Raw genomic sequence first — 22,500 nt, forward strand, 5'->3', positions numbered from 1 at the left:
TACACTAACACACTGACACGCACACACACACACACACACACACCACGTAAACTGACACACTGACAACCACACACACACACACACACACACACACACACACACACACACACACACACACCCACCCACCCACACGACACACACACACACCGTCGACACACACACACACACACACACCACACCCACCCACACGACACACACACACACACACATACACACACATATACACACACTCAATCACACACGCATTCCAAACTTGTCTATAGATGTACACAAACATATTACAGGAGAGAAGAAAAAGAAACATTGAAAGCTGTTAACCTTTATAGAGACAGTCAAACAGGAAAAACAACTCTTTGTTTGCCGAAGCAAGCCAAGATGAATGACTGGTTCGCGAACTTTCCTGCTTCGACATTCTTGCTCTCTTACCCACTTTGTGTCATTGTTCCTGTTTGTTTTTGTTTGTTCGTTCATGGGCTGAAACTCCCACGGCTTTTACGTGTATGACCGTTTTTACCCCGCCATTTAGGCAGCCATACACCGCTTTTGGAGGAAGCATGCTGGGTATTTTCGTGTTTCTATAACCCACCGAACTCTGACATGGATTACAGGATCTTTTTCGTGCGCACTTGGTCTTGTGCTTGCGTGTACACACGGGGGTGTTCGGACACCGAGGAGAGTCTGCACACAAAGTTGACTCTGAGAAATAAATCTCTCGCCGAACGTGGGGACGAACTCACGCTGACAGCGGCCAACTGGATACAAATCCAGCGCACTACCGACTGAGCTACATCCCCGCCCGTCATTGTTCCTAACTGTTGACACATTTTTTGCTTTTCTTTAATAAAAACAAGTCGCGTAAGGCGAAATTACTACATTTAGTCAAGCTGTGGAACTCACAGAATGAAACTGAACGTAGTCCGCCGCTAGTGCAAAAGGCAGTGAAAGTGACGAGCCTGTTTGGCGCGGAAGCGATTGCGCTGTGCTTCATAGCACGCCGGCTTTACTGTACCTCTCTTCGTTTTAACTTTCTGAGCGTGTTTTTAATCAAAACATATCATATCTATATGTTTTTGGAATCAGGAACCGACAAGGAATAAGATGAAATAGTTTTTAAAACGATTTCGGAAATTTAATTTTGATCATAATTTTTATATTTTTAATTTTCAGAGCTTGTTTTTAATCCAAATATAACATATGTATATGTTTTTGGAATCAGAAAATGACGAAGAATAAGATGAAATTGTTTTTGGATCGTTTAATAAAAAAATAATTATAATTACAAGTTTCCGATTTTTAATGACCAAACTCACTCATTAGTTTTTAAGCCACCAAGCTGAAATGCAATACCAAACCCCGACCTTCGTCGAAGATTGCTTTGCCAACATTTCAATCAATTTAATGGAAAAATAAGGGTGTGACAGTGCCGCCTCAACTTTTACAAAAAGCCGGATATGACGTCATCAAAGGTATTTATCGAAAAAAAGAAAAAAACGTCCGGGGATATCATACCCAGGAACTCTCATGTCAAATTTCATAAAGATCGGCCCAGTAGTTTAGTCTGAATCGCTCTACTACACACACACAGACAGACAGACAGACAGACACACACACACACACACACACACACACACACACACACACACACACACACACACACACACACACACACATACACCACGACCCTCGTCTCGATTCCCTCCTCTATGTTAAAACATTTAGTCAAAACTTGACTAAATGTAAAAAAGGTGATTGCAACAATTTTGTTACTCAACATTTACGTGGTTTTTTTAATTCAAACTTTCTATGCCATTTTAACTTGCCAATCAACTACCAAGAAATCTTTGAACCGAAAAGTGTTATACTAAGAACATTTTTTTGATGAAAAATTTCTCTTACATGGGCCATGTGACCGCCGATCAAGTAGGGGTACCCCAAAATCGACCTAACAAAAAACGTAAGGTAATCAATTTTTTGTTTAAATGACAAAATCTCAGGTTAGTCACAACTTTGCAACTTTTACATACGAGGGGAAAGTCAAACCAATTATATGCCCTGAACAGGTTGTCAATTTTGAAGGGTACCATGTCAAAAAGCGCTTTATTTCAACAATGAACTGGTGGATTGGTTTAGGGTCTTATGCCTACATACTAGACGCAATTCAGGTATAATTTCGGATCCTTACAGGTATTTGTTCAAATTTTATGCAATCTTCTAGAAGGGGGTTTTAAGTTCATCGGGGATGTAGCTCAGTCGGTAGCGCGCTGGATGTGTATCCAGTTGGCCGCTGTCAGCGTGAGTTCGTCCCCACGTTCGGCGAGAGATTTATTTCTCAAGAGTCAACTTTGTGTGCAGACTCTCCTCGGTGTCCGAACACCCCCGTGTGTACACGCAAGCACAAGACCAAGTGCGCACGAAAAAGATCCTGTAATCCATGTCAGAGTTCGGTGGGTTATAGAAACACGAAAATACCCAGCATGCTTCCTCCGAAAACGGCGTATGGCTGTCTAAATGGCGGGGTAAAAAACGGTCATACACGTAAAATTCCACTCGTGCAAAAAACACGAGTGCACGTGGAAGTTTCAGCCCACGAACGCAGAAGAAGAAGAAGAAGAAGAAGAAGAAGTCCATCACAGGTTTCTTGATTTAAATTCCAAACAATTCATGACTTGATTGATAAAGTATTGCGAACATTTCAGTTGATTATGACCACTGGTTTGATTATGAACACGTAAAACAAGTCGCCTAAGGCGATAATACAACATTTAATCAAGCTGTCAAACTCACAGAATGAAACTGAACGCACTGCAAAATCGTATACTCGTAGCATCGTCAGTCCACCACTCGTGGTAAAGGCAGTGAAATTGACAATCCAGAATAGTGCGGTAGTGCTTGCGCTGAGCAGGATAGCACGCTTTTCTGTATCTCTATTTTTTTTTCTTTTACATTCTGAGCTTGTTTTTAATCCAAACATATCATATCTATATGTTTTTGGAATCATGAACCGACAAGGAATAAGATGAAATTGTTTTTAAATCGATTTCGGATATTTTTATTTTAATCCTAATTTTTATATTTTTAATTTTCAGAGCTTGGTTTTAATCCGAATATAACACATTTATATGTTTTTGGAATCAGAAAATGATGAAGAATAAGATGAAATTGGTTTTGGATTGTTTTATAAAAACATGATTTTAATTACAATTTTCAGATTTGTAATGACAAAACTCATTAATTAATTTTTAAGCCTCCAAGCTGAAATGCAATATCAAAGTCCGGCCTTCGTCGAAGATTGCTTTGCCAAAATTTCAATCAATTTCATTGAAAAATGAGGGTGTGACAGTGCCGCCTCAACTTTTACAAAAAGCCGGATATGACGTCATCAAAGACATTTATCCAAAAAAACGAAAAATCGTCTGGGGATATTATTCCTGGGAATTCTCATGTAAAATTTCATAAAGATCAGTTCAGTAGTTTACTCTGTATCGCTCTACACACTGCACACACACACACACACACACACACACACACACACACACACACACACACACACACACACACACACACACACACACACACACACACACACCACGACCCTCGTCTCGATTCCCTCTTTCAAAATTTGACTAAATGTAAAAAAGATAAGCAATACAACTTCTATATGAACATAACAAGTCGTCCTACTCAGACTCCGCACTGGACATAACAGACTAAACCATCATATGGCCACAAAGCTGAAGCTAGTTCCCTCCCCCCTATGTCCGTGTGGCAAGAATCAGACAGCAGAGCACATCCTGCAGGCTTGTCCATACCACAGTGCTCTGAGGGACACCACCTGGCCAGAGGAGACAGCGCTACAAAAGAAGCTATACGGCCCCAAAGAGGACTTGGAGAGGACAGCACGTTTCGCCCTGCAGTCCGGACTGACGATCTAACAGCGAACGACAAGAAGAAGAAGAAGATATATAAACATTTTAATCAACAGCCCGGCTGTGTCCAGTGCAGAGAGGTAATTTCTTTTGCTGAATTAATTTAGCAAGATAGACTAGACATATATGTCATAACAAAAGGTCCCACTCTGCAGCTGAAACAGCCAGGCTGTTGGGCTTTGGCGTGTTTTTATTTGAAAGATGGGCTTATCCCGTGTAACAGCATGGACAGAGGTAGGGTGACACCCAATAAAACTGCAACCCACTAAGATGCTAATAACTCCAGAATTTGTTCTGCTATTGACTTTATTTTGGGTGTACATTGGCTTGTGGTATGGAATTATATTGTATGTTACATGGTCTGACTTGTATGCTCTTTCAAAAATGTATTTCAAATTCGGGGATTGACTCAAAAGCACGAGGTTAGGCACTCATTGGTAGCCAAATTAACCAAATTTTAGCCCTTCGGATTTGTACCTGTTGGGTTTTCTGAAGGGCCTTGCATGCAAAAACCATCCTTGGACAATATATGATGAGCTGAAAGAGCAATTACAGGGTGTCTGGAGGATTCAAGTCGGATGAGTGTCGCTACTGCTCAGTGTCAAACCTCCTATACTGTTGAGACAATCGCCGAATTTGACAAATACTTTATCAAAAAGTGGTAAAAAAAAAATTAAAAAAACCCACTTGACCTACACACTTGAAAGTATCATCCCACATTTCACGCTAATGTATACTAAATATGAATTAATTCGCAGAACACATGTGGGAGTAATTAGCCTTTTAGTGAGTTGCAATGGTGGGGGGGGGGGGGGGGGAGGGGGATATCACCTTGGATGTGGTGGTGAAACTGCTGACCTAAACGAGAAGGAAAATGACTTTAACATAGTTTAAGTCGATCAGTCAAGAGAAACGGGTAAACAGATTGCCGTCTGCGATCAAAAAAGTAACACGCGTCGCACTGAGGGGTACAGGTGACAGAGTGTGATGCCATAAACAATTTAAGCGTTCGTAGCGCTCGATACGTTTCACAGCTTTTCTGTTCCAATATGCTTTAACGGTCGTATATCACGCCAATTAAAATGTGTACAAAGCTACGTAAAACCGGCAATGCGTGCAAATGAGTTGGACGGATTGTTCTGACAAGTAAAAATAGTATAAGTTAAATAAATAAAATGTGTACCAAGCTACGTAAAATTTGAATTGAACAGTTTGTTTCGACACATGAGAATAGTGTGTAAGATAAATAAAACGTCGTTCCATTGGTCACGTGTGTGCGAGTGTGCGAGGGCTGTATTTTGTATATTGATTATTTGATACATGTAGCCTATAAATGTGTCTCCAGGAATATGTTTTGTTTTAATCTTGTGTCGATACTATTTAGTTCTGCCTCGTTATTAGCCATTGAGTATAACTGTTTTATTATTATTGCTTTGTTGTTGTTCTTTGGCCATTTACGTTGAATGACTCGTTATACATTCACATAGTTTTATTCTTCTTCTTCTTCGTCGTTCGCTAGATAGTTTTATCATAAGAACCTTTTCTAATTCCTATTAACTCGATGTTCTTTAACTATATTTATACATAAATGCATATTGTAAAGCAGTATGCATTGTTAGAGGATTTTTTAGTAGCAGTGTTTAAATGTCGAAGCTGCTTTTCACATTTTTACCCAAGAGACCGACTGTATATTGTGTTATTGTATTTGTCAGACTTGATTGTACCAAGTCCCTACACATGTTGTAATGCGCTTAGAGCCAAATATTTTTGTTTTTTGTAAGGGATAGGCGCAATATAAATACACTTTATTATTATTTATTGAGTGTTGCATGTTTTCTCTTTAGAAATAAAAGCAAAATGAAACAACATTCCATGATTCGTTTTTCCGTGTGGAATTCAGTCTTTATATGTCGTATTCGTATGCAAAGTAAAAATAATAAAAAATTGTAATCGCACACTGACAAACTCAATGTAAGGAAGGGTGTATGTGTGTGGGGGGGGAGGGGGGGCATATTTTTTCCATTTACACTTTCCTAGGGTAGTGTATTTTTGTATTTTGTACGCAGTTTATTTTCAATTCTTATTACTAATGCGCGTATTTTCATTTTCATTTTTTTTCCTCATTTTTTCATTACTTTATTGTCCCATCGCTGGGAAATTCGGGTCGCTTCCTCCCAGTGGAAAGCTAGCAGCAACGGAGTCGCGCTACCCAGGTGTCTGCGTGTTTAGGTGTATTCAGCCACCTGCACTTATGGCAGAATGACCAAGGTCTTTTACGTGCCATTGTGATGACACGGGGGTGGGACATGGCTTCCGTCTCTGGGTCTGCACATAAAGTTGACCCGTGTCCGTCCCGGCCCGAATTCGAACCTGCGACCTTCCGATCACAAGTCCAGTGCACTACCAACTGAGCAATTTAAGGCAAATGATGATACAATATTGTGCATCAATTTGCCGCACCACAGCGAATCGTCCACACAAAAAAGTAAGACTTGAAGTTCTATTCTATATGCGTTAAAGGGGAAGATACGGATATCTTTTACAGAATAATTCTTCACCTGGCGGCAGTGGCGACAGATGCTTAGTCTAAACACAAAGAGTAGCTACACCTGTTTACACATTACGACAAAACATCAAAACCGGCATTCACAAACAAATTGTCAGAATGCAGTTCTCAGTTACACTACACAACCAATCCAAATTTCCAGACACGTCGATTTAAAGACATGATTCAATTCAAAATATATCGTCGATCAAGCAACCAGCTGACTATAGAGTTGATTTCTTTCAAGGCAAGTGATTCCCAGAGCGCGGCGCGTTGTGCAGCGCGGAACTTCCCGGAGCGCGGCGATTGCTTTCAGTTTCACTAGCGCAGCGATTGTTGAAAAAAAATTGTCTGCGGATATCCTACCCAGGAACTTTCATGTGAAGTTTCATGAAGATCGGTCCAGAAGTTTTCTCAGAACTGATCTATACGCACACACACACACACACACACACACACACACACACACACACACACACACACACACACACACACACACATACACACCTCGTCTCGATTCCCCCTCTATGTTAAAACATTTTAGTCAAAACTTGACTAAATGTAAAAAGACGATTATCGATAATTTTTCTTGTGCGTGGTAACAATTGCCTCAATCATGTTTGCTTAGCATGCAAAGTCACGATTTTTTGTCCTTAAAGTTAAACCCTGAATTAATAAGAATAGTTTGTTTAGATCTTTCGGAAAAGTTACGTAACACGACACGCTTGTTATACACGTTCACAAAATTCCACACACATTCTGGTCAGCCTATTGGTAATAATTTCTGAAATTTTCAAAGCAATTCATTGAGAACTTAAACAGATATGCATGGCTCTCTCAGTGGAGGACCCCTCAAAAATGGCCGCAAAAACGTGCCTTTTTTTGCCTCTGAAACGGTTGACACCTACCGCCTTTGACAAAAGGCCACACAAATACTAAAGACGTAAGGTGCATGAAACAAAATGCTCTGAACAGGAAATTGAATGGCCTTTTCAATGGTAGTCAGAAATGTTAGGTAAGTGCACATTCTGTTTTTTTGCAGATTGTAAAATACGGGGCATTGGTTTTTGTCAGGTCGATTTTAGGGGTGACCTTGTTTGACAGGCTGCCACGGGATGCCTATACAAAGTACCACCGATCGAACAAATGATATGAACAGTAGACATAATTACCTTTTCCTGCATATAAAGTTCAATTAAAATGGATTGTGGTTTAACGCTTTTCTGAGCGTGCGAAAATGGTTGCAATAACTGTTTGGCCAAGTTTAGAAGCCATTGCAATGACATGTAGTGATATATGACTGCCAAGTATTCAAGGCCGGAACTTGGTCATGTTTAGACATCGGCGCAGCGATATATGCTGAACGCAGCTGAACGAGTGAGAGTGAGAGAGAGAGAATGGTGCTCTGTTTTTCGTTTTATTGACAGTTTTATTTCTCATATAGATCAGATAGGTGTAGCTGTTGTAAACTTTGCGATTGTGAAGGAAATGTAACAGCAGAATACATCGCGCGTCGTGAATCGCAGCGCGGCTCCTCGAAGCGCCGCGCGTCGTAAATCGCAACGCTGCACAACGCGCCGCGCGTCGTGAATCCACTTCGTCAGTCTTTCAATCACATCAAATCGAAGCCGGATCAATACAAAACATACCTCATTCAGGTTACCAGCTGATTCTAGCGATCTATCGGCACGATTCCATGTGTACGTATTCCACGTGTGGCCCTGATAGCGCTCAGAGCGGTGACAGCTCGCCAACAATCGATGAAGCCCATTTCCTTATTGCTGTAAGCACAGTCTCACTCCAGATTTGGGTAATACACACTTCAAAGCTATAAGTGGCACTGGAACACTGTTTTCTAAATACATCCGCTCGAAACCTCGGGCTATTTCCCCATGGGTTTGTTTCCTGCTTCTTTCGATCACTGGCGTTCGGCGTGTATAGTTTGCTGCAGAGATCCCCCCTCTGTATTCTGCACTCTAGTATAAACAATCCGCCTGGGTCCCACGTTCTCTATTCCGTGTTCGGCTAATAAAATGCGTCTCGTGCGTGTCGGTCTGTGTGATATCACTATATATCACCCGCTGCAAACACAAACCGATGCGTGCTGGTCGCCTATGCGTGGTATGCCATTACAATCCGTCTCATGCCTGTCGGTTTCTGTGATATCAAATAAAATATGCCTACCTTCCGCTGACTTGGCTGTGCGTGTCACACACGTCTCTTTCCACGTGCTGCGGCGAGAATGATACGAAATATGTCACCCGCGTTATGCCCACTAAGTATGCACAGCACGTGTGTGTCAGTTCAGTTCACCACACGGCGTGTGTTGTCCTAGTACCTCGTATCTCTCACACACACGCATCTTGTACACACACACATCGCACACTACAGCACGTCGCAGTGAATTGTATAGGACTGTTTCAGTCTCTCTGGCGAATCCTGTATTGAGTGGACGCCAATGGTTACGGACCATAAGCTGCATTGTCATGACACACTGATTCGATAGTTGTAGTGCCAGCTATGATGTTATTAAACTGATCCCTTATTAAAGATTGCCTGTGCGCCGAACATGTTCATCTTCATTTCTCTTTGTTACCATCTATATATATATGCCGTGTGAGATGGAATTTTTTTTACACAATACATCACGCATTCACATCGGCCAGCAGATCGCAGCCATTTCGGCGCATATCCTACTTTTCACGGCCTATTATTCCAAGTCACACGGGTATTTTGGTGGACATTTTTATCTATGCCTATACAATTTTGCCTATACAATTTTGCCAGGAAAGACCCTTTTGTCAATCGTGGGATCTTTAACGTGCACACCCCAATATAGTGTACACCAAAATAGGCAGGCTGTTGGTTTTTGGTATGAGTTCAAGACTTAGTGGAGGGATGTAATTAACGCAAACAAAGACTAGACAGATATATATGTGATGGTTTACACGGCAGTTTTCACAAGAAAGAAGGTATAGGTATCTGGAACGAAGAGATCGCCAGAGATGGTCGACCTACAGGAGAAACTGTGGGGCCCAGCGGAGTCCCTGCGGCGAACTGCAAACTTCGTCACGTCAACGACCTTGACAGTGTAGCATGGCAACGGGAACGCAGAAGAAGAAAAACGAAGAGATCAAAATAAGTTATAAACTGAAAATCTGTTTTTTTGTTTTTTTGTTTTTGTGTTATGTATCATTCATCCTGGACATAAGATGAACCCCTCTCTTCACATGTTCAGTTTCCTGTCACCGTTCAAATGTGCGTGCGCTAGTTTTGGACCTTCGCTCAGTGCACAACATGCGCTGGCACTAGACAGACGATCTTACATTATTGATCCTTCCCTCCGGATATTTCTTCACTGAGTATCAATAATAGCTAGGCATCCTTAGGCTGAATGATCGCGAGACCGTATTGTCAAGTGCCGGTGAAAATTCAGCTGAGCACCTCTCGGCCAATTGCACCCAAGATCCAAAATATACATTGCGACGCTTCCTGTTTGCTGAGTGGTCTCGAAAACAATCTATAAATTCGGTGAGTCTTGTACAGGTACTTGTAGGGAGGAAATACATAACAAGGAAGGTTCCCAAAACAGGGTATTGGTCTCGGTGTCTTAATCCAGCATTAAGGCTTGTATAATTATGGAAGAAGAGCATCGGCATGTATCATCCTTAGGCCATAGGTCAAGGATAACATAAGATAAAAACAAACTAAAAACAGATTTGTATAGTCCTGTGATGTTTCCACTGCCCTTAGGGTCGGCAGGAGAAAAAAATAAGGCAGGTAGTATAACCGTAACGACACAATTGTGTTTTTGTGGGGTGGTTTTTTTGCGGGGGGGGGGGGGGGGGGCCTTATATGTTATCTCCGAACAGGAGTGATTTCGTTCATATATAGTCAGCTGTAACACTAGAAGAACCGGTGTGACGCCGTCATCTTGGCCCCGCCGTCATATTACGATTCTCGTCCTCGTTGATCTTGTATATATATACTCCACACTGAACAAAAAAACACCCTTCGATAGTAGTGATGAGCGACCTTACATTCATGGGGCCAAATTTTTCCAACCAATTTTTTGTATTTAACTTAGAAATTTGATTAATCCTAAAATGTGTACCTTCTCATTCAAGGGACGTAACCACTCGGTACACGTTTTCGAAGAAATCGATTTGTTTGGTGAAATCTATTATTCACATGCAAAAAACTGACATTCTTTTCGTCCTCAAATAATTTCACTTCAATAATTTTTACCAGGAAACAACATTTCAGTCTCGAGTATAAATCGAGGGGATAATATGACGGCAAGGCCAAGATGACGGCGTCACGCCGGCGGTAGTTCAACCCTGTTGGTGTCAAACCAAATCGTGCAGTAACATCTGATGATTTAGTTGTCGGCCATCTGTGTAACCGTCACAGACGGACGATAAAAATCTGCGCGGCAGCTTCAACAAATCGGTCCCAAGTGTGAACTGTCTACTGCAGGTAACTATCATCTGCAAAAGCCAGCTATCGTAATAATAAGTTTTTGAATTATTAACTGGACATAGCGTGTGTGTGAGTGTGTGTGTGTGTGTGTGTCAGTGTGCCTGTGTGCGTTTGTGCGCCTTCGTGCTTGCCTTCGTTCGTGCGTGCGTGCGTGTTTGCGTGCATGTTTGCTTGCGTGCGTATGTGATTTCGCGTGTCAATTCTTCTCTTTCTATCTTTCAGAGAAAGGGAGCGGGAAAATGAGCATAATAAGCTACGGCCGGTTGAGCAGGCATCAATAAAAGATGAGTTTTTTTATTACGCATTCGCCGTAAATCACAACATAATTATATATACATCGAGCAAACGCAACCTGTTCACTGTACAAAGCAGCTGTGTCGATTTGGTCGTGAAAATCTCTGCACAATCTCAGTGACAAGGGTCTGCTGATTACTATCCGCACCGCAACAGCGAGACAAAAAGTAATCTCTCGCCTTATCCGTCTCACACTCCACACGCTAACACACTCGTTTTCAACCCCTCCCCCACACACACACACACAAACGCACCCCCCCACACACACACAAACACACACACATACACACACACACACACACACACACACACACACACACACACACACACACACGTACACACACAAACAGACACACACACACACCCACACACACACACACACGTACACACACAAACACACACACACACACACACACGTACACACACACACACACACACACACACGTACACACACACACACACACACGTACACACACGTACACACACAAACACACACACACACATACACGCACACACGTACATACACACACAAACGCACACACATATACGCACACACGTACATACACACACACACATACACATACACACATACACGTACGTACACACATACACGCACACACACGTACACACACAAACACACACACACACACACACACACACACGTACACACACACACACACACACACACACACACACGTACACACACAAACACACACACACACACACACACACACACACACACGTACACACACAAACAGACACACACACACACACACACACGTACACACACAAACACTGAGCATCGACGCAATATGGTACTTCTTATTGCTATCTTAGCCACATACACACACAAATCGCATGCGCGATAGTATCCTCAATTGCGTGCGCTCATACCCACACACACACACACACACACACACACACACACACACACACACACACACACACACACACACACACACACACACACTAAACGCACACACATAAACATGCGCACGCAAGCACACACCACTCTCATTGAAAAAACCCGGGCGTGGCCATTCTAATTCAACCTTAACCCTTGTCTCTTTCCCGGCCCTTCCAATCACTTTATGAATCAAATTACCGCTTGGTAAAAACGAAAATAGCTCGCAATACGGGCTCTTTGTCTTTTAGGTTACAAAAATAAATCTAAAGGCATATGAGGCTATACAATTTCACTTTATCCGGATACAATTGCTGTTTTTCTTGAAATAGATCAAGCGATTTGGTTCTTTTATTCCGTCCTACATCTTCCTCGCTTGACAATGATACGTGATTAGTTAGAGAGTGTCTATGTGTGTGTGTGTGTGTGTGTGTTGTGTGTGTGTGTGCGTGTGTGTGTGTGTGTGTGTGCGTGCGTGGTGGCGTGTGTGTGTGTGTGTGTGTGTGTGCGTGCGTGCGTGCGTGCGTGTCTGTGTGTGTGTGTGTGTCTGTGGGTGTGTGGGTGCCAACATGTGTGCGTGCGTGTGTGTGTATGTGCGTATGTGTGCGTGTGCGAGTGCATGTGTGTCTGTTTGTTATTGGATTGCTTAGCGACATGCAGACGCAAAGAGACTTTGCGGATAGCAAACTATTTCATTGTGTACAAAAATGTTTCTCTTCTCATTTGGGTACATCAGGTAGAAATATTTGGAGCTACCTGTGGACACAAACCTGGGCACAGCACGTACCGCACGTACGGCTTAACATTTTGGTCTGGCGGATCAGAGGCTGACTGAGCAGGTTCCAGTGCAGAACCTACTTTTAAGACATTAGCTTTCCTGATTTGCTGTTAATAACGTCAGTAAATTTGATAACAGGGACGCTCACTTTAAAACATATTGGTACTCCCTTTTAAAGACCCTAACAAATTCCAAGATTACCAGATGGTGGGGGTGGTGGTGGGGGTGGGGGTGGGGGAGAGAATGGGAAGGTATGAAGTTCTTTCCAAAAAGGTATTTTCCCCAGTAGCGAAAAGGAGCAATGGTTTTTTTCTTCTCATAATTAACAGGTGTATGTATCTGACGTTAGCGTCTAGACTTAGCGGGTATGGCATGGATATTTTTCTGCCCGACTGCAAAAGAAATCTTGTTTTGCGCACAACCGACAGGCCGACCGACAAACCGACTAACAGACAGACATACAGGCAAACACACACACACACACACACACACACACACACACACACACACACACACACACACACCTCCAGAGCAGCAGAGACTAAACAGTGAAGAACTGCCAAGAACCACAAAGCAAGTAACACCAAAACAATCCTCAGATATGCGCAACGTATGACCGCTGGATGATTCGACAACAAAACTGAACTATATGTTAAAACAACGAGTTAAAACTTGACTTAATATAAGCACACAAAAAACCACGTATACAACACAACAAACACCATAACTTTTCACGAGTTCTTCAACGACTCGAATAGCGTCACTCTCGTTGCAGCCAGCAGCCCAAACCTCGAGCCGTGAAAAACGAGCCTAATTCAAAGGCGCTAGGACCGCTCATAAAAGAAACGGTTAATTGGATTCAGGTCAATTCAGTATTATCTTTGATCTGCCTTTTTACAGCGCGAATCATCAGCACTTCAGAGAGCTAGGGGGTGGGAGTGGGGGGGGGGGGGGCGGGGGGGACATGATCCCAGAACTTGGAGAATTACCAGCAGACACGCCAAGTCAAGTCAAGTCGAGTCCCACATTGACAATCAAACCGGCCAGCAAGTAAACTTACACAGTCGAACCTGTCAACAACGACCACCCACTGTACCGCGAACAAAAGTGGTCGTTACAGAAATGTTTCGCCGGGTTGTTGCTAGGGAAAGGGGAATTACAAAAGCTGTTCAAAAGGTGGTCGCTTGGGGCAGTTGGTCGTTCTCGAGAGGTGGTCGCCAGGCTGGTTCTACAGCCTCGTATACGCAGGGTTGGTGATTTGTTGGTTGGTTATTTCCACGCCAAAAACAGGGAGGATAATCTCTGGGAAAAAGAGGCGTTGGGGGCCGACGGAGGAGGGGGGGGGGGGGTCGGGGTTGGAGGGGGAGGGTGGTTCTATGTGTTTGTGTGTTCAAGTTGTGTGTATGTGCGTGTCAACGGTGATTTACAAGCTGGTTTACACGAAGAGGTGCATTTAATCAGTAGGTATTTATCCCAAGCCTACTATCTTTCATTGCTGCCAGTGCTTTCTTCATGTCTTCTTAAGACCATGACTGAAAGACCAAAGGGTGGAGATATATGCAATTTTCTAACATTAATATTCAAAATGTTAGACATTCAGCTAAAATATTCTAAAAGTTCTCACCTGCCACGAGTTGTTTATCGTTGCGCCATTTTTTCTTGTGCAAACGTCATTGACAATCACCAGTAACGTAAAAATACAGTGCCATGACATTTTTTACACGAACTATTAAAATATTCGCCTTGTTCAATTTACCCCCCTATTCAATTTACCTCCCTATTCAATTTACCCCCCCCCCCCCCCCCGTCCCCCTTACCCTACTTTAAAAGAACGTGTGCATATTTCGAAGATACCCTATAGTCACTCTGCGAATAGCAGGTAGCTTTCCATTTATTCCACAGAATTTTCCGGGTAGTTAATCACGAGCACCTCATCTGTCTTCCGGGTGCATTCAAGAGTAAAACGCATGCTTAGCACGCCTTCTACTTTCCGGGTATGCACACAAATACATAGGCTCTCACGTATTTGTGTTCTTAGCAGAGTCATCACGAAAGCAGGCGCAAAAACAGAGGTTAAAATAGGGGGGGGGGGGGGGGGGAAGGGGTAGGTGTCATTTCCAAACAGCGTCGAATATGTTTTGGAACACACGTTGCACGAAGAACAAAATTTGGCTTAGATGTCATGCGGAAGAATGATGAATGATGAAATTTAAAACACAAACCACCACGGCTAATCAAAATGGAGAGAAACACAACCAATCAACCGTAATAGACCACGACGGGCGCAGTGGCGTGGTGGTAAGACGTCGGCCTCCTAATCGGGAGGTCGTGAGTTCGAATCCCGGTCGCTGCCGCCTGGTGGGTTCACAGTGGAGATTTTTCCGATCTCCCAGGTCAACTTATGTGCAGACCTGCTAGTGACGTAACCCCCTTCGTGTGTACACGCAAGCACAAGACCAAGTGCGCACGGAAAAGATCCTGTAATCCATGTCAGAGTTCGGTGGGTTATAGAAACACGAAAATACCCAGCATACCTCCCCCGAAATCGGCGTATGCTGCCTGAATGGCGGGGTAAAAACGGTCATACACGTACAACTCCACTTGTGCTTAAAAACATGAGTGAACGTGGGAGTCTAAGCCCATGAACGAAGAAGAAAAAAAAAGGAGAACCGTAATAGACCAAGTAAAATGGAACAATAATACTCCCCCCCCCCCTTTATCCTCACCTCTCTCCAACCATAGATTTGATATATGCTCCAACTCACGAATAGGTCTTTGGTCCAATTCTATGTATAAACTTAAAATTGCCTAGGAATGCTCTTTTTTTCGTTGCGTGAATCATCTTCTCCGCAATTTTGTGTGTGATTGTGTGTGTGTGTGTGTGTGTGTGTGTGTGTGTGTGTGTGTGTGTGTGTGTGTGTGTGTGTGTGTGTGTGTGTGTGTGTAGTGAGGTGTGGTGGTTTGGTTTGGTGGTGGTGGTGTGTGTGTGTGTGTACGTGTGCGTGTGCGTTTTGATTTTATTGACAATTCAGATTTTACTGAGATTACAAGAAAACCAAAGAAATATGCAAATGCCGGAAGTGGCGCGAGTTTATATCAGGTACGAGGTATAACTCTGCCTATTACCGCCACATCAATGCGTAAGTTATTATGGGGGCCAGGAGGCCCCCATTCATACGGATAGTTTCGAGGTTGACCATGGGCAGCGCCATTTTGTTGTGAAATACGTCATCAGTTTGTGTACACAGGAAGTTGTGACATCCGTCACCCTATGGGAGGGGTGAAGGCAACATTGTTCATCAGTAGAAAGTTGTGAAATCCGTCACCCTATGGGAGGGGTGAAGGCAAAATTGGTTATCACTGAGTTTGTGTAACACAGGAAGTTGTGAAATACGTCACCCTATGGGAGGGGTGACAGCAAAATTCTTCAACAAAAACATCATAGGTCGAACTGTGCAGGGTCAACCGGAACAAACTCAAACCATTCATTCTATACTGCATTTGAGTGACTTATATACCGACATTTTCATTTCTTATTTTCAGCACAGGTGTAGGAAAAAATCATGAACCAAAATGTTATTTATTTTCTAATTTAACATTTGTTTTACAAATGTGACCATGGTCTTTCAAACATACAGTGACATTAAACATTGTTATGTTAAAAAAAAGAAAAAAGAAAAAAAGCTTTTGTGCACAAATCAGAAAATACATTGTACATTTTACCTACAGGCCAAACAGTGTCTGTGGCGGCAAAGGACCCAGCAAGTTGCACTGATCTATATTTTTAGATCAGTGGCAAGTTGTCAAGAACAGGCGCTTGCATTTGGATGTGTCCACTGATAGTAGGTTTGGTTGTGATCAATCAGAATGATGTGGGAATAAAAATGTATGACAGTTTGGTATGATGACATGTAATTCACATATGCTGAAATGTAATATTATACATGATATAATATTATTATGGCTGTTGCCATGACCATGAACCCCAAGAAAGGTTGGTCTACGGCGCGGGAAGATTGAGGCCTTCGTAAACGTTCAACGTTGGCCAATAATGATTTTAACAATGTTGTGTCGTTTTGTATTATGTTTTATTTTGTTGATCAATTGATAAATATGTCTTCCCAACATATTACAAATCAAACAGAAATAAAGTCTTAGAGAACTACAATAATTATTGTTGCCGTCAAAACCTTGCAAGGCCTCAACCGTTCTCACGAGATCAATTAAAAAAAAATTTCTCTCTCTCTCTGTATATATGTCTTTGTCTGTGTCTCCCTCTGAGTCTCTCCGCTTCTCTCATTCTATGTCTGTCTCTGTCTATGTGTGTGTGTGTGTGTCTCTCTCTCTCTCGCTCTCGCTTTCTCTCTCTCTCGTCTGCCTCTTGGCACACAGGTCAAAGCAGAGGTTAACTTGAGTGCACGTGTACCTAGCAGGAGGGGGGGTGATTTCTTGAATTAGCTGAGGGCGGTGGTGAACATGGGTCTCAAAGCAGAGGTTGGGCTATTTTTAGACCGTCAACACAGACAGTTCAGCGTCGTCAATCCCCGCGTGAAGGAAATCGCTCACCTTCCACGTCCAAAACGTAGTGATATTATTGACACGCCAGATTAGCGCGGTAGCGTATTGTGCTCAGCAGGAAAGCGCGCTTTTCTGTATTCTTGTTAACTTTGCAATTTCCGGAAAACATCCACTTTCACTTTGAGACTGTTCTGTTTACATTCGACACTATCAAAACCACTTTGCATTGCAATACTGAAATAAATTTTTTCTGTGTTCGAAAGCTACAGCCAATCGTTATTATATCCCCTTAGGTACAGTTTTATAACATTATTGGCACAAGTAAACAATAGGAATTAATTAATGAACGCTACAAAAAGGGCAGCCTTTAACCCCCCTGTTGTCACTCAGCATTTTTTTTTTTAATTCTCATCCACACTTTCAGCACTCCCCCCACCCGCCCTCCCCATCTCAGATGTAATTTGTAAATGGCGTTTTCAGCCTTCAATCCACTTTTTAACATAGTAAGTCAAGTTTTTCAAACCTTATTAATAATTGCTTTGATGTTTTGCTGATGTTCAGTTTATTATTTAATGAAGATCTCATGGTTCAAAATTTCATATTGTTTTTTCATAAACGTGCGTGTGTTCCATTTCAAACTAACCTCACTGATGTGAACTCCATTATTACTGTCACATCTGTTTTACAAATTACACCCATAATCCAAACCAACGCGCAAACACACACACACCACAACTCCACACATATGTACTCGTTACCATTAGCCAACGCTCGTCACAACACTGATAGACTACGAAGCAATCTCTTCGGTCATCTCTGCGCTGAGTCGGTCACACTTTTGCTCACCCCTGCCAACAATCTCAAACGTATCCTTTTTTTTTTAATCACTACACAATTATCATACAGCTTTTTATGTCTCACTGAATTATAAATCAGATGTATGTGGTTGTTTGTTGCCTTGAATGCCCCAAGGGGCAAAAATGAGTGTTTCTTCCATACTAATTAGCCTCATTTGCCTAAACCATAATTATAGGAGCTATCCGTCCTTATAGAGTTAAAACAATATATAAATCCCATGCTAATTTCAAATACAGCGTTTAGCTATTCACTTCAATATAATAGTAAATAACAATCAAGAAATAACGAAGTCTTTAAACCACAATTTCCCAGATATTTACACTTTTCATTTTGTTTCAATTCACACCACAAAACATACACTTCGCCTTTTGCTATTCAGTCTCAAGTCTAAATATTAATAGTATAAATCATAACTAATTTTCTTCACACCATCATAGACATAATATTGCCTCACATGTTCTTTGTACAATCGTTGGTTTTCACAATAAATATTGCATTACTGTAAGTGTCTTCTTTTTCTTTAACAATGTCTTTCCAAAAACAAAACTCAAAGACCACAAAAGCTATTGCAACAGGCTACTCCTATCTCTCGTCTCTCTTCCTGGGTACAATGGTACCTAAGACTTACATTCAAATGCTTACATTTCCATGCTACCCACATTGTCAAAATACCAATAATTATTCAAAACAAATGTTAACTACTACCTAACTTCATTTCAGACCCACACCCATTATTATACACACATTTCACATTTAAACCATTAGTCGGCCCCCTGTCGATATTTATCGACTAAGTTCCTTGTTCCGCTACTGGAGAGTGTATAGCAGCATACGACTCTGTTCGGTTTTCCTCGCGCACACATGAACGGAAATCGATGAGCGTTGGACCCTTGACTCGCCAAGGTAATTGACTACCGTTTCCTTATGGGCAAGTTACACACGCAGCTCACGTCAAACACCGCGAAATCAACAACAGTGAAACTCGCCGCACGGCCAAATGTTTCATACCATCTCTCCGCCACTCGGGCTTGTAGTATACAGTGTTGGTGTTGTCTTCCCAGCAGGCTAAACATCGACGTCGATTTCCTCGCCTCTCAATGATCAATGGCACCACGCGGTTTTTCGGTTAAAGAGCGGTTGTGTCCGTTGAGAAAGACGGGGAAGGGTGCAGAGAAGCGGAGTGCATTTGGAAGAGAAGGAGGGAGAGGAAGAATGCAACTAAAACGGCCTGATGATGGTCGTATCATGGTTGTTGCAAGTCCCGTCATGAACGCTCTCTCTCTTCACCCCCCTCTCTCTCTCTCTCTCTCTCTCTCTCTCTCTCTCTCTCTCTCACCCCCACACACACTGACACACACACAGTGACACACAAACTCTCTCTCTCTCCCCGCTCACCGTGCACACACACACACACACACACACACACACACACACACACACACACATATATATATATATATATATATATATACACAGTCAGTCTCTCAGTCTCACATACTCTCTCTCTCTCACACACACACACACGCACAGACACACACGGTCTCTTCAGTCTCTCTCTCAGTGTCAGCGGCCTGGCTATTTCTCTCCCTCCTGCTCAGTCTCTTTCCCTCCTCTCCCAAACACACACACACACACACACACACACACACTCTCTCTCTCTCTCTCTTTCTCACTGTCTCTGTCTCTCTGTCTCTCTCTCAAACACACAGTACACACACACACTCACACACACACACGCACTGACACGCACACAGTCTCTCTCTCTTAGCCTGGCTATTTCTCTCCCTCCCTCCCTCCCTCTCTTTTCCTCCTCTCCCAAACACGCACACACACACTGACTCACACATACAAACATTCTCTCTCTATCTCTCTCTCTCTCTCTCTCTCCTCTCTCTCTCTCTCTCTCTCTCTCTCTCTCTTTCAGGCTATTTCTCTCCCTCCCTCCCTCTCTTTCTCTCCTCTCCCAAACACACATACACACACACACACACACACTGACACACACATACTCTCTCTCTGTGTCTCTCTCTGTCTCTCTCTGTCTCTCTCTCTCCCTCCCTCTCCCTCCTCTCCCAAACACACACACTGACACACACTGACACACACATACGTCGTACATTCTCTCTCTCTCTCTCTCTCTCTCTCTCTCTCTCTCTCTCTCTCTCTCCTCTCCCAAACACACATACACACACACACACACACTGACACACACATACTCTCTCTCTCTGTCTCTGTCTCTCTCTCCCTCCTCTCCCAAACACACACACACACACTGACACACACATACCGTCGTACACTCTCTCTCTCTCTCTCTCTCTCTCTCTCTCTCTCTCTCTCTCTCTCTCAGTCTCTCTCTCTCTCAGTCTCTCTCTCTCTCTCGTATCTCTACTGAGAAAGAAGACGAAGAAGTCACTGAGCAAGCAAGGAGCAAGTCCACTGTCAGTACAACCAGCACTGAGACCTCGACCAGCAACTCGGCAAACATTACTTGGGTCGTACGTCACTGACACCACACACACACACGCACACAACGCACCGACTACCACCACCATCGGCCGCCTGTCGCGGCCCTCGCCGGCCGCCAAACACGGAACAACCATCTTCCCACCCCCACCAAAAACACCGACAACCACCTGCTAATACAGCATGTGAACTTAGTAGCTTTCGTCAGCAAACCGTAAAGCACAGACCACACCACGCTCAGTAGCAGAAACGGTCCGCAGCGCTGAACTGAGAAACCCTGTTTCATTTCACCTTGCTCAGTAGTAGCCCAGCAAAAGCAAGATACCGTTACCGTCAGTTTTACAGCCTAACCGTATTGACAGCCAAAAGAAAACGAACTTACCGTTAGCCGGAATAAGAAAATAGATGCTCATTCAGGTGTTCCGAAGCATTCAGCAAAAAAAGTGGGTCGGTCCGGTATCACAGGAAAGGGGTGGGTGTTTTGGTTGAGTTCCGTGTGCCGACAGCCCAGTGTTTACTGGTAGTGCACAACACGCAGCATGGCAAACCACAACAGAACGCGAGACTGAGGAGCGCTTTGCCGCGCGCTGTGTCCTCGACTCCAACGATTGTACTAGCTGATCGCTACAGTCAGCCACACTTGTCGAGCTTGGAGGTTTTCCTCCCTCGTTGATTTCTCCGTCTCTTTACCTTACTTATCTACGGTATAGACTCTTGTACTGTGTGCGCATGCGTGAAGGTATTTCTACTAGAGTTTGGCTTTACGATTAGATACATGTATAGCCTTTGCCATTAAAAACGCGACAAACGATCTACGGCGGTTTTTATGTTACTCAGTTGTTATAGCAAGCACCTGTGGTTTAGACATCGTCAAAAACAAAAAAAGTGCACGGAAAACTCATGTCAGAAGACGCGTATATAACACGTGGCGTTTAATTCAGTAAAACGTTTCATTCACTCAAAACCCGTGACCTTTATTACTGTCAATACCACTGTCGGTTGCTTCGGCCACAACTTGTGTTGATTTGAAGCTGTAAGTACCGATAATGGAAAACACGTGCAGTTTTCGACACTATAACCCATTCATAACTCCAGCTGTTTCGTTTCAATTTTGTACTCAATGAAACGCCACGTGTTTTATGTGTCTTCTTGCATGAGTTTTCCGTGCATTTTTATATTTAGTCAAGTTTTGACTAAATATTTTAACATCGAGGGGGAATCGAAACGAGGGTCGTGGTGTATGTGCGTGTGTGTGTGTGTCTGTGTGTCTGTGTGTGTGTGTGTGTGTCTGTGTGTATAGAGCGATTCAGACTAAACTACTGGACCGATCATTATGAAATTTGACATGAGAGTTCCTGGGTATGAAATCCCCGAACGTTTTTTTTCCTTTTTTTGATAAATGTCTTTGATGACGTCATATCCGGCTTTTCGTGAAAGTTGAGGCGGCACTGTCACGCCCTCATTTTTCAACCAAATTGGTTCAAATTTTGGTCAAGTAATCTTCGACGAAGCCCGGACTTCGGTATTGCATTTCAGCTTGGTGGCTTAAAAATTAATTAATGACTTTGGTCATTAAAAATCTGAAAATTGTAAAAAAAAATAAAAATTTATAAAACGATCCAAATTTACGTTTATCTTATTCTCCATCATTTGCTGATTCCAAAAACATATAAATATGTTATATTCGGATTAAAAACAAGCTCTGAAAATTAAATATATAAAAATTATTATC

At 42.8% G+C, this 22,500-nt stretch overlaps 1 protein-coding gene across 1 annotated transcript in view; it reads right to left on the reverse strand.

Annotated features, from left to right (window-relative positions):
* LOC138953907 (uncharacterized) overlaps positions 1-21,344 on the reverse strand; it is an 85,202-nt gene extending 63,858 nt beyond the window's left edge. Inside the window, exon 1 of the mRNA XM_070325888.1 lies at positions 21,151-21,344. The gene's annotated coding sequence lies outside the window, so the exon portion shown is untranslated. The remainder of the gene's footprint in view (positions 1-21,150) is intronic.
* Positions 21,345-22,500: the final 1,156 nt, after the last annotated feature.

Source organism: Littorina saxatilis, linkage group LG17 (genome assembly GCF_037325665.1).
Source record: "Littorina saxatilis isolate snail1 linkage group LG17, US_GU_Lsax_2.0, whole genome shotgun sequence".
NCBI classification, from domain to species: domain Eukaryota; kingdom Metazoa; phylum Mollusca; class Gastropoda; order Littorinimorpha; family Littorinidae; genus Littorina; species Littorina saxatilis.